This window comes from Paramormyrops kingsleyae, chromosome 16 (genome assembly GCF_048594095.1).
Source record: "Paramormyrops kingsleyae isolate MSU_618 chromosome 16, PKINGS_0.4, whole genome shotgun sequence".
In the NCBI taxonomy this organism is placed as follows: Eukaryota; Metazoa; Chordata; class Actinopteri; order Osteoglossiformes; family Mormyridae; genus Paramormyrops; species Paramormyrops kingsleyae.
This window is the reverse complement of record NC_132812.1, coordinates 18,926,723-18,940,901: the sequence shown is the minus strand read 5'-3', so window position 1 is coordinate 18,940,901 and position 14,179 is coordinate 18,926,723. Positions and strand designations below refer to the sequence as shown.

The 14,179-nt window shown below is 38.2% G+C and overlaps 1 long non-coding RNA gene across 1 annotated transcript; it reads right to left on the bottom strand.

Annotated features, from left to right (window-relative positions):
* Positions 1-246: 246 nt before the first annotated feature.
* Positions 247-1,888, bottom strand: LOC140578852 (uncharacterized). Its single transcript, XR_011983133.1, has 2 exons — positions 1,436-1,888; positions 247-812 (listed from the first exon to the last, which is right to left on the bottom strand). It is a non-coding gene; the product is annotated as an uncharacterized lncRNA (long non-coding RNA).
* Positions 1,889-14,179: the final 12,291 nt, after the last annotated feature.

Genomic DNA, 14,179 nt, shown 5'->3' with positions numbered 1-14,179 from the left:
ACGTCCTCTGGATGTTCAGTTATGACAACTATAAGACGTCTGTATAAGGTGAAAAAACAGTCCGGAAATGGTCGGTGTAGACGTCGTTTTAACGTCACACATAGACTTACTTTAGACGTAATTTATGTATTTACAGCTTTATTCATTACAAAATAATCCCCACTATATATTCTAATACCATATTATGTTTCACCCCAATAACCTAGTATCACTAAGCAAATTCAGTACAAAAAGTCTCACACAGCATTCTTAATACATTTTTATTGGGAGTATCAGATCAGATGATAACACACCTCCCCCTCTCCTTGTGTCTTACAACATCACAGCAAAAATAAATACATTTAAACCAAAAACTAAGTGAATTTAAACATCAATAATTCACTCAATACACATAGTTACTGTGATGTTGCGCTGCTTTATTTGGTTTAATCGTTCAGTCTGAGAAGGCATTCAAGTAAGAATTGTATTGTACTGAGTACATGACAATAGTAACTTTGAATCCTTGAAATACATGTATTTGATAATTTTCCTGGCAGCTATCTTTTTACACAGAGCCACAATACACAATAATTTTATTATTAATTTCACTGCTAACAGTTTGTATCAGGAGTTGGTTATTGTAAAAGAAGTAATGTGCGTGCAGGTGATTTTTGTATAGATTTATCTACACCCTTCTGGTAGTGCTGCCATTGCAGTCAGGTGTCACAGACTACGAGGAGTATAAGTAGTCCGACTTGGCTGCAGTCAGTTTATACTCCACCCTTGCAGCCGCCGGCAGATCGCGTTCCACGTCGCGTCAGCTGCAGACAGACCTAAGCCCAAGTAGAATGCACCCATTGATTATTTTTTGGCTGTTTTGCTAGCGTTCAGTAAACCTCTGCTCGATAGGCCATCAAGTTGTCTGTCTCAGCGCATTCTATAAAACGGAGCCAACTTGGTTGATCGAGTTTTACAGTCTGTGTGTATCATCGTGATCATCCTCATTTTTTTATCGATAAAAAAAATCGAGATCGTTTTATCGCCTAGCACTACTTCTTATTGTGAAATATGTATATATATTTTTTCAAAATCAGTATTTATTTCATAATGCCGTTTTTCATCATTTCATGATGCCTTATTTCATCATTTCATGACGCTGAATGATGAAATACTTTACTTTTCCCGCTTTACTGCAAAATGGAAGTCGTTCTGTGCTCACAAGAGCGCTAAAAATATATGAAATCATATTTCACAATAAGTAAATTTATATAACAGAATGCAATATATTTCACAATAATGAGCTGTATTTCATAATACTTTTGAACACTTTGGAGTTCCATATGTACAGATGTGTCTTACCTTCAGATTAATTATGTGGACATATTGGTTTGCAAAAAAGTCAGCAATGCGATTATTAAACAATGTACACAACTAAACAATGCTAAATACTACTTACCTTAAACTTTAAACTTGTCCACAACGACGTGCAGTTTCTCACAACCGTTTTACTGCAAAAGACGGTGTCGGCTTTTTTAAAAAAAATTTTTAGCGCTACGGCAACAGAACTTGGCCAAACCACACACCGGACGTGCATCGGCAAATTGTGATTATGGGATTTGCTTACGTGTAGCAGTTTATTTTTGGACATTTTAAAACATTAAAATTACAACAGCATGAGCTACAATAGGCACCAGAATTGACGCTGACAATGTTTACATGGAATTGACGATCTGTCTACAAATTTCCAAAAGTCGCCTACCTAGACGTTCAGCTTGAACTACATATCTACGCCCAAGAGGGGTCAGAGTTAGACGTGCAGATACTGCACCTGATTTGCACGTTGTGTAGACGTCCAGATATGGTTCTGGACCGACCGACTCCATCTAGACATGATCTGCACGTCTGATGGACGTCTCATGTTTGGTGGGGAAGTTCTGCTTTCAGGAACCAGTGCTTCAGGAGCTGCCCATGGAGAGGGAGATCACTGTCAGGGCTCAAAACCAGTCCATGCCCAGATCCAGGATAGGGAACAGTACACTGCTTATTACAGATTATAGTACACTACTGTTTAAATATTTATAAATATACTAAAAATGTCATAAATGGTTCAAAGGTGACATTAAAACGATATCTAAAGATGGCTGACACAAAGGAGGTGGACTTGCTGTTTTTGTAAATGACAAATGGGGCAACCCTGGACACATGGCAATAAAAGCACAGGCTTACAACCCTAACATGAAGTTTCTCGCTGTGGGTATGGAGCCGTATTGTATGCTGCATGAGTTTTTGCAAGCTATTGTTTTGCCTGTGAATGTACACTTATAGGCAGATGTTACAGTAGCCAGTGAGAAAATGCATTCTGTAGTTGAAAAATTCACTACTGACCCCCCCCCCACTGTTTTAATTGCCATCTCTGGCCACCACATTTCACTCTCCTCCACCCTCAACAGCCTTTATCATTTTGTGGACTAACACTAACGCTGCTGCTAAGAAGGCATACAATTAATCACTCTGTCACTCCTGAGCAACTCCGATCACAATAAGGTTCATCTTACCCTAACCTGTCAATGGCTACCAGTCACCACCAGGACTGTAAGGAAGTAGCCGAAGTAGGCTGAGCCTTTGCAAGACAGCTTAGAGGAGAAAGATTGGGACATGCTCATGAGATATGTCATAAGGGGAGTACTTTGTGGGAATTAGCCACTATATCATGGGCTACATTCATTTTACAAAGTCCCCACAAAGTCAGAGCACAGTTTTTCCTACTGTATAACAAATTGTGGATCACCTCCTTCAGGTCTGGAGACAAAGAGGAGATCAAGGAGGTGCAGAAGGAATGGAGAATTCACCTCTGTTAGGGGAATAAGCACTATTGGGAGAAGCTGGAACAAAATCTACAACGGAACAGTGTGGAGGAAGTGAAAAATGGAATGAGGACCATCACTGGCTACAAGCAGCCTGGTAACACTGTAGTGGAAGAGAGCACAGATACAGCTAATGAGCAGAATCTGTTTTTCAGGTGCCTGTCCAGCCCTCCCCGCGACACCACCAGCCTCAATGTGCTAGCTGATGGGGTTCCAGGCCCCCTCCCCACTCCACAATCTTCACACCTTCCTGTGACTCACTTATCAAAGACATCAAACCTAAGGTTTCCACCCCTACTCTACTTCCCACTCTGTGCGTCGCTGATGACCAGGTGAGGAGGCCTGTGGGGTCTGGTGGAATCAGCCCTGGGCTGCTAAAGACATGTGTCAGCCAGCTCTGTGGGGTCCTACAGCACCTGTTCTCCCTGTAACTGAGGGGGTACTCACACTTGGCCTGGTTGCCTTGAACAAATGTTCAAGCACAATTGTCCCCCCTCCTCACTCCTTTGCTGGTCTGCGCTCACATTGCGCTCCGAGCACGCTTTCATCATCACCGTGTGATATTTTGTGTTAAAGAAAACATTGAAAAAAAGAGTTATCACACAGCACAATGGAGATCATGATTATTGTCGTTATTTTTGGTTTATTTGGATTCATTTTGGACGCAATGACACGTGACATTCTTATAGATTTATTGAGTATGCAGCACAGTTATTTTCATTTAATGGTGCTGCTGTACACTGAAGTGATCCCTTTGCCACCAGGATTGTTAAATGTTTGTCGCTACTCGATTCAGCCAATCCAGTCCTTCTAGGTCCAGATCATGTATAGTGTACATGTGCACATGTGTGTGTCAGTCGCATCATTGGTGTCATGTCTGTGCTCCATGCTCGGCCAAAGTTAGTGATCACCCTGAATGCATACTATGCCTGAGTTTGACTATCCGTGCCTGGGCCTAGGCATGGTTAAGTGTACCATGCTCGGGCACAATACAGAGCAATAACACTAGTTCAATGAACAGGACTTTGGGGGTCAAACATGCGCGGGTATGTTACAGATTGCATAGTGTGAGTACACCGAGTCTACAGATGGTGCCCCAGCTATGGAAGACATCCTATGTTGTCTCCGTTCCAAAGAAATGGCCCTCCACCTCTCAGTCTTCAGACCAGTTGCTCTCACCTCACATATCAGGAAGACCTTTGAGAGGCTTGTACTAAAACAGCTCTGACCTCTGGTAAAAGACCAGCTCTGATCTGATGCTCTAATCTACTTGTTTCACAGATCCTACTCCCACCTAGACAAAGCCGGCACCACAGTCCGGATCATGTTCTTTGACTTCCCCCATGCTTTTAATACCATTCTACTCTGCGATTGGGGAACATGCTGAGGACAGTGCAGCTTGAGGCCCCCACAGTATCCTGGATCGGATGACAGTTTGAGAAGTGCCAGAAGTGTGTGTCAGAGATGGTGATGAGCAACACTGGAGCACCTCAGGGAACTGCCCTGTCTGCTCATAGGAGTTTTACTTACACAAAAATGTTCTGAGAATAATCTGCAGCTCAGCATCAGAAGGCACAGAGTGGTGGTGGACTTCCGGCGTAACAAGGAGGCCCTGAAATCAGTCACCATCTAGGGGGAAGTAGAGGTGGTGCAGGGCTACAAGGACCTGCCCCCCCTACCCCCCCCCCCCCCCCCGCAGACAACAGCAGACTGGACTGGGCGGACAACACGGTAGCACTGCACAAGACAGAGCTCAGGTCTTTTAAAATGTGTAGCAAGCTGCTGTGTATGTTTTACCAGTCCATAGTGGCCAGCATGCTTTTCTATGCGATGGCCTGCTGGGGAAGTTCCATCAGTTCACGTGATGCTAAACAAACTCATCAAACCTGAACAAACTCATCAATAAGACCAGCTTCATCAGAGGACTGGCCCTAGACTCACTGGAGGCAGTTACAGAGAAGAGGAGTTTGGCAAAATTGGACAATATTATGACAGTACAACACTTCCCTGGATGTGCCACTCACCACCCACAGCCATAACATCTACATTTAACCTACTCAGCAGAATCTTTTATCCAAAGCAACGTACATTTCTTAGAGAGCAGGATCAGACTGTCCCTGGAGCAATTGGGAGTTAAGGGCCATGCTCAAGGGTCTCAACCCTGGGATTTGAACCAATGACTTTTTGATCTCAAGTACAGTGCAGAGATGGGGACTCGAGTCCAAATCACACTCCAGTCTCTCTTAAATTGACTTCCGACTCGACGTGCAACTCGTTATTTTTTTACTCTGACTCGATAGCGTCTCGTGAACAATAAGAGCTTTTATGGCACTGTGTATAGTTTCTATACGTGCAAAGTATTGAGTGCACAAGGCGTGTGTGTCTATGCACAGAGCATAAGAACTAGAGCTAGAGAAGCATGATGCCAGGCGACATCAACAAACATGCTTTTTCTGTTTTGCCACTAGTTCAGATTGCAGACCTGATCTGACAAAGCACAGATCCAGACCAAGGTTTTCTTCCAACCAACCAGTTGAGTATAAAGAGTCACAGTCACAAAGTACTGACCTGGTTGGTTGAAAGAAAACCTTGGTCTGGACCCGAACTTTTCAACTCTGTTTAGAAGGCTCTGTAAAATGAAAATTGTGATTTAATTTAACATGCATTTACTTTAGCAGCCCAACCAGGATCTTGGTTGTGGTCATTCATTAGCCAATCACATCACTTTATCATGGCTGAGGGTGGAGTCAGGCATGGTTTAGTCTGGCTGCCTCATAAACAGGAAGCTTCTTTATCCCCTTGGTGTTCGTGACAGGAAAGGTTTCAGTTGTGTGTCTGCGTGTGTGTGTGTGTGCAAGCGGGTTTACCTATACTTATGGGGACATAATGTCCCCATAAGGATAGGTAAACCCTACATGTGCGTGTGTGTGTATGTGTGTGCATAGTTGATTGTTGTTGCCAAGGTTGGACCCTCTTTGGGCTATGTTTGTAACTGTTCACACTGATTAAAGTGTACCTGTTCTGCTCAAGGGATGTCTTCATCAGAAAGTATTATTTTTAAAATCTACATTAGGTTCTTATAAAAATTTAATAGCATTTGAAAAGGCATTTGAAATAGCAATTAATGGTGGTTCCTATTCAGTCACAGCATTTACTAATAGAAAAAAAACAAATAGGTAGTTACATTTTTGATAAATAGTAATGCCAAATTTGAACCACAATGGAGACTTGACTCTGACTAATTTTGTGAATCGTGAACATCTCTGGTACAGTATCCTAACTTACTGAACCACAATCAGGAAGCATCATAGCTTGTTAAAGTTCAATGCTTTCTGTTCAAATTGCACCTAATGTATTTGTGCAGAATTAGAAATAGAAATAGAAAATATTATTCTTATTTTAGATTAGATTAAACTCTATTGTGTAATTGTTTAAATATTTATTTAAATATTTAATTATGTCTATTATCACAATATTCTGTTTTTATTTACATACTGTTTATTTATTAAATATGTCTGCACTGCATTTACTTTTTTTGCACTATGTGTCTTTGCACCTTGTTTGTTTGCCTCTATGTACATGTTCAATTGTGCACTATGTTGTTTCTGTTCCATGCATCAGAATTTCCCCCTGGGATCAATAAAGTCAATCTTAATTTTGCTTTGTTGATTGCCATGCATTTTCTGATCTTCTGCCTGTTTGTTGACTTTACAGTTTGGATTCTGATTCTGGTACTATGTTGTCCTGTTCTGGTTCTTCTGAATGATTGCATGTTTAGGATTTCAAATAGAATTTCAGCCGGTGCAAAGCGGAAGTGATGAGAAGTTCGGTTCAATTTACACAACCAATTCTAACCGATCTGTTCATTTATATGAATCAAACGTTCGATTCAAATAGTCAGTTGGGGGTGTCATTACATGTTACTGCACTACATGCACCACATTTGGTTCCGTTACTTTTATTGAAACTGCATGTTCTTTTTATAAAAATATTGGACTTTTGAAAATGTATATTGATCACTTCTGGACTAATTAAAATGAAAAACAATCATGTAAGCAGGCTTTAGTACTTAAATATAAACTAACAGTCAGTCTCCAAGAGCTTGAAAAAATCTTGCGTACCTTTTTGCAAAGGTATAATCTGAAATGCTTTCATTAAAGGATAAAAACCAACACCAAAGCCACAACATACAAAATACGACAAACGCTGTTCACAAAGGCTATTTGAATCAGTGCATTTTATAAGCAGATCACTTAATTTTCAAGTAGACTATTGGCACAGTCAGAACCGGTCACTGTGAGTTTTGGATCTCATGAGATTTGCTGAGAAACCATTTGAACCGAATTTCAACCTACTTGTAAGCCAGTGAGTACCCACAATAGGCTATGATATCTTCAACAAATATATTTTTTGTAAGTAGCCTTTGTTTTTTCATTGTTCCTTCATCCTTTGAGGGGTACAAAGAGCATGATTTTCATGCTTTCATGTCATCCTTTGATGCATGATATCTTGAGAATTAAGTTAAAATGTCAGAATCCCTTTCATTTGAGAGAGTACAGTACTGTATGTTTATTACTGTATTTAATGCAGGTAGTCTTACTGTAAGTAATTTATCAATTACATGTTACTATATGTATGTTCAAGAAACTCAAGCTGCATATGGGCTCCGCAGATGGTTTGGGATTATCCACGGTTTCTGCTAAAAGACACAAGTTCAGCAAAAGCAAGTACTACACAAGCCTAAATAGTAATTCTAATAATAAATGTGTTTTTGGTTCGTACAAATGTGTAAGCCAAACATGTGGTAATCATGCTATAAATAGGTCAATATACCCACGCCGTGTGTCATACGCCTTTAATTAAACACACCCTGGTTTGCTTTGCGTTTAACATGTATAATGCTCAGCTTCCCGTAAATGAACCCTTACATACACATCCACAATTGTTAAACGTTATAAATGAATGTATTCGCCATAAGGAGGTGTCAGTAAAATCTATTGAATTCTTTTCTTCTGACTGAGCTTGCTGGAATTTGAAGGAGGAAGAGTCAAGAACGTTGTACCCATTTGTCCAAATTTCCGTTTGCTGCAAGGGGGACTTGTCAGTGGTCAAATAAGAAATATGTTTCTTCAGTAAAGTTTCAGCACAGAGGAATAACATTTATTTTATCAATTTCAACAATAAAAGTTTATGAATACAACGTTTTTGGGAGTCTAACCACTAATGTTCATAAATGTTTAACAATGTAATTATCTGTAACCTGGTTTCCTAGTAAAGTTCTTGTATGAGATCAGAACATGCAGTTGACGTTCATATATTATACTTGTATAGCATAACATATGGATTGTTTACGTAAAATATCCATCTCTTAAATTAAGTATTTCAGAACCTCAGTGGTTATAAGGCTATACATTAAAAATGGTGCTTGGCGTCACATTTGTCTTTAACTGACCACTGAAGCAGTGCTTGGAATTGAAATTATTTAATGGTAAAAATGTATGTTAATGTAAAAAAATAACATTTTGATTTAAAAACGTGTAGGTATAAAACAGCAATATGTTGGACAAAAGCTCCAAGTTCAGATGAGCTGTGATCTTCATCTGCATTCCCCCCCCCCCCGGACAAAGCGGACAAAATGAATGCAGCCATTATCCTCCCTGACAGCAAAGGACAGAAGTGAAGGGGGTTCGAACTTCACCTGGCTCCTGCCGGTACGGAGATGGGAAAATGAGTGGACCCCCAGCATTCCGAGGGTCGGGCTTATTTCTTGCTGAGACTGTCACGAACACCAAGGGGATAATCAGCTTGTCCGGATGCTACTGTAGTGAACAGCACCCTCTAATCATGCATATGGCCTGAGATGATGGCTGAGAAAGGCACAGAATTCCATTTGCATTTAAAAAGAGGAAGGTTGCAGGAAAACACAAAGCGGCGATGCAAAAGTTAGAAAAAAAAATAGAAATTATACCTTATGACGGAACCAGCAAATAAATTTTGACCTTGGCCTCATTTTAATTAATTATTTTTTTATTATTATTATATTTTTTTTTAAAGGTGAGGAGGTAGGAAATTGTTCTCTTAATGGCTTGTACTCTAATTAAACATGCAACTAAGTCTCTTAAGATTTCTTTTGGCTGAATTTGGATAACTCTGTTCATTTGACATAGATTTGTAACATGAATTGAAAATTCATATTCTCTGCCCTTGACCTTCACAGAAAGGGATGCACTTGCTCTGCTACAGTATAGTTTAATTTGGCAACTAATTATGCAGCCATAATGTATTTTGGAAATAGATGGAAATAGATGGGAGTTTAAGTACCTATTGTGGAAACACAGCATTCCTCTCTCCTGAGATTTTTTCTTATCCATTTATATTATATATATTATATATAATATTGAGAACAGGGAGACTTTTGCTATTTGTATGATTTACACAATGTCAGTCCTTAAGACGTACATTTATCGTAAAGTTACATTTTTTAGATCGGCAATCAGAATTGTATGTTAGTGTTATAGAAAAAGGATTCCACAAAGTACAATGAATTTGCATGATCAAAAAATGTATACAAATACTTTCTATCTATCTATCTGGCAATTACTGGTTGCCTTGTCTGATACCAACCTTGAGGACAAATTATATAGTACTGTCAACACTGCCAAATATTAAAACAACCATATTCTTTTAGGGTACTGCTACTTGCAGCCGGGATGTCCAGAGAATATGGCACTGTATTGTGTGATGTTAAAGTAATATTTTGCAGATCAAGTCAGCTGAGGGTTAAAAATATTTGTGATACTTTAATAGTGTGTCTGATCTTGAATTGCATTACTTTGGCTGTAGATGAAAGGTGTTTTTTTTTTTCCTTTACTTGTTCATATCTGGTTCTTCACATTGATATTTACAAGATTGCATTGATTAGAAGCAGTGGCTTGCTTTTGTTCAGTTGCTTGAGGTTTTTAGCTTTACTTACATTACATGAGGGTACAATAGGAGGAACTCAACTGGGGACTTTCAAGCCAATGATGGCTTATAAACTTTAAGGCCTCTGTGAAGTTCTTTGGAATTTGACCATTTGTAACAAATGTAAATTCAGAAAATCATGAATTACATTAGACATGTATTTTGCAAAAGGCATTTTTTCATTTATAGTATATTGATTTGCAATATTGCAATTTTCACTTTTTCAGTAGCTGCCTTAGTGTATATCTTGATTTGTCAAATGATGTCAAAAAATGTTGAATACATAATGTGTACCACCTTGGTGCCTTAAAAATATCCCCTTCCTTTAAATATGAAATTTTCATTGTTTCACAATTTTAACTTGAAGTAAAATAACAGATCATGCAAGAAGGAGACATCTCAACATAAAGCCTTATTGTGCGTTGTGCCTTTATTGTTACAATTATTTAGCCTAATAAAAATATGAAATCAAATTTAGTAATCATATTTTAAGTTCCTGTGAATGCATGGCCTTAATGTAAGAAACAAACTATCAGTAATATATTTGAAATATCCAGAAAGAATGAAAAATGAGGCCTGTTATATGATGATGGTGTCATCTGGTAATAATGATGAGGATGCTAACATATTCACTCTCATAAAACGAGCACATTTCCTTTATGGAAAGCATCATTCTGTGAGTTATCATTACTGGAAAAGTGCACAAACAAGACATAAACTGGCACGAAAGAAACTTGTTTGGGAAAAAGAAAGTGCAAGTCTGATGTGATTTTTTTAAACACAGATCAAGACATAATTATGATAAACGATGCATATCACTGAGCATTAAATTAGAATACACTTCCAGCAAGTTCTACAGCACATCCAGCTTGTTTACGTCCCTTTTCCCTCCCATGGAAAGGTACCATCTGGTTGAAGCCATTAGGTACTGACCTGTATGCCATGGTCCTTAGTGTGAGGGAGGCCTTGAACTCCCTTTCGTTTGGGACCTATGCACTTGACCACATTAATATAACCTTTGTTTAAGGGGACAAATTTTGTTGCCATTGAAACACATGTGGCACAGATTCCAGTCCATGTTGGAGACAAATGTTCATTGTGAACAGTAACATGACATAATTTCTTGATTATATCTTGTGGATGAAATTGCATGAAAATTTCAGCTTAATCCTCTTATTAAAACCTGGTCTTTTGCAAGACCCAACCTGTTCTCCTTACATGTGTTTCCTGCCACTATAAAACCATGTCAGTTTTGTGGTTCTGACACGATTATTTTAAAACTATGTATGAGCCTATCCTTGAATATCTACAGTAATTGGCGATACATTGCAACAATCACTAAGCATATTCCACTAAGAACATTACTGATGATTATTGTATGTGCACAAAATATTCTATCTCGCTTAGAAATATATATCAAAATATTTCCCCAGATATCACAGATATTATAGATTTTATGAATGAGTGAGAAAGCTGTGCCTTTAAATGCCAAAAAGCAGTGAATTTTATAGGTCATTTCCTTCTGGCCAGATAGAGATGGATAAACAATAAACTTTATTTTTATTATTATTATTATTATTATTATTATTCTGACAATGATCTGTTGAATTAAGGTAAATTGCCTTGATAACAGGGCTCCACCTTGACGTGAAGCTTTTGGGAAAAGGCCTTAGGCCAGCTGTAGAGCAGGACTCGACCTCGCTAGAATTTTTTACAAAAGCAATGAATATCCTGGCAGTAATAATATAGGTTTTTGTGTAATTGAATTGAATTGTCAATTTTATTCATTTTTGGTCATATGTGAGTGCTTGTTTTATGACAGCGCTTTTCATACAAGTAAAGTGAGGGTTGTGCCGCAAAGTCAAACAGAGAGGATACTACAGTGAAATCTCTTTGGGAGTTTGCTGAGATTTCATACGAAATTACTGAGGCAACAATAGGACGTGTGCCTTGACATTTGGTCCCCAGACTTGGCTTATATGTAAGGTACTAATTAGCAGAGAAAACACTGTCAAACTGCCATATGGTGGAAGAAATGTAACAGCTTGGGGAGCAATACTGAAACCTCATACATCTAATTGTGGATGTTACTCACGCCAGCTTGGTGTCAGGTATTAGGAAATATGTAAATGTGAGCTAGCTAAATTAATGAAGGTCTTAATGGTAATATGAGAATGTAGCCTTTTTTTATAGTGCTCAGTCACAAGGTGGTTTGTAGTTAATGTTTGCTCATGTACAGTACTTGCAATTTTTACTTTTGCATATGATATAGTATATAGTATCATTCACTTGACAAAAACTGCATACAGTACTGTTGAAAATACATCACATAGAAAATTAGCATTCCTGATATATAGGATTAATCAAACATTAGTCAAAAGTAAATTATACTATATATATATATATATTTATAAAATTTTATGATGTTTGATGATTTCACTGCATTAGTAAAATTTTTTAATTGCTTTCTAATCAGCTTTATTCACTAAGCTACATGGGAAAAACAAGTACTCTAGTTATGGAAATAAAATAAAAACTACAATAATCAGTATTAATATTAGATTTGTATTGCATTTATACTAAACTAATATATAAAACCAACCAAATAATAGTACACAATACAAAACACACACACAAAATAAATTCTCGACTAGTTTTAATTGCTGTCAAAAAGGAATGCTTATGTAAACCTTTGGCTTAGAGTCTCCTGAAAGGAATTATATCTGACCACCGTGCCGAAAGGATCAAAAACTGAGTAACGGAGGGGAGGATGGATAGGGGTGTACAGAAGGCTGGCTAACACGTTGTCCGGCTAACACGCTGTCCGGCTAACACGCTGTCTGGCTAACATGCTGTCCGGGGTCTTTGGCCAGCCAAACTACATTAATGTTCTTTTCAGGACATCATTAAAACCTACTGTATATGGAATATGAAGATTTTAATTATAAGTAAAACTTTTGTTTACTGATATTTCAAGTCATTTATGTGAGGGACTGTGGTCTTTTCTTTGAAATCCTTAAAGGCCTTTCCTGGAGAGCTTACCTTTTATCTATAGTTTGCGGGCAAAAGAATTCAGAAAGAAAAACTTTTGTACGTTTTTTTTTTTTTTGTAGTAGTAGTATTGAACTGCTGTTTTTATCTGTTCAGATTTTAGGACGAGAGGAAAATAAAGTCAGAAAACGTTGTTCATAGAGCACATACAGTGGGTGGCCTCCCTACAACAGCATCGCAGACGGTCGGGGAGCAGAGGAGAGCAATGGAGTCGCTTTCAGTGCAAAAATCTCAGTGAATCCGAAATGAGATACTGACAGGACTGCAGGGACCCCTTCCAGTGTGTACAAGTCTGATGACAGTCGACAAGTGGCTAGTATAGCAAGCCTTCAAATAAATAAAAGTGTGGGGCCTTGTTATTTTGTGCTGTCACATCTTTGTGGGCAAAGTTACCATTGTCCATCTCACTTGTTGTGAAGAGTAAGAGGACATGCAGTTACCCAGGGACCAATTTCTGTGACCTTCAATGCATTTAGGAAGGTCAGGTGAACAGCCAAGTGAAAAAAAAAAAGGAAAAATTGATTAATGTTGGCAATATTTTGTTAAAAAGAGCCCACAACATTGCCAGGAATGAATGTGTAGAATGATCTTGCTTGAGAAAACCATACAGACAGATTAAGTGTTGAAAGATACCTAATGACCATCATTATGAGAAATGCTCATTGTCTCAGTTTTATCAGAGACTGTTCTGTGACCTAGGTGTAAAAATAGCATGCAGATTGTTAATTCATTTCCACCGCATCCCAGTACAAGGTTTATAAAAGGAAAAGCAATTTTAAGAGTAAAAATGATGTCCTCATTTCCTGACTACATCTATCATGGAAGATGGAGCAGGTGAAGATTCAGGTAGTTATTTCCATTCTCATTTCTTAGAGCAGAGGATGCATTGTTTGATATTGTATTGTTGATAGGCTGCATTTAGAAGGAATAGCTATTTGTGCTGTCTGGCTGCAGGAAATGACCGTTTATCTTTACAATGTACTTTACGAGAGCAAAGTGAATCTCAAACAGTGACGTTACACTGATTATGTCGTCAGCCAAAGTTTCGCTTAAAATATATAACATGAAATACTAAATGTGTTACTTTGTATTTTTACTGGTATATGTAAAAAAGTAGTTAAGCAATGTAAAGATGTTACATTTCAGTCAGTGAAAAAAGGCTATTTTTATGCGTCCATTTTTGCCTAGTTCTTGTATATCCGTGTTAGGTTTTAATGGTTTGTGTAGTAAAAGCTTTAATAAATACCAATGCTGAGATTGTGCAATGTTCAGTATACACACTTAGTGTGTTTTGTTGCTTTTGCTTTTTTTATGAAGTGCAT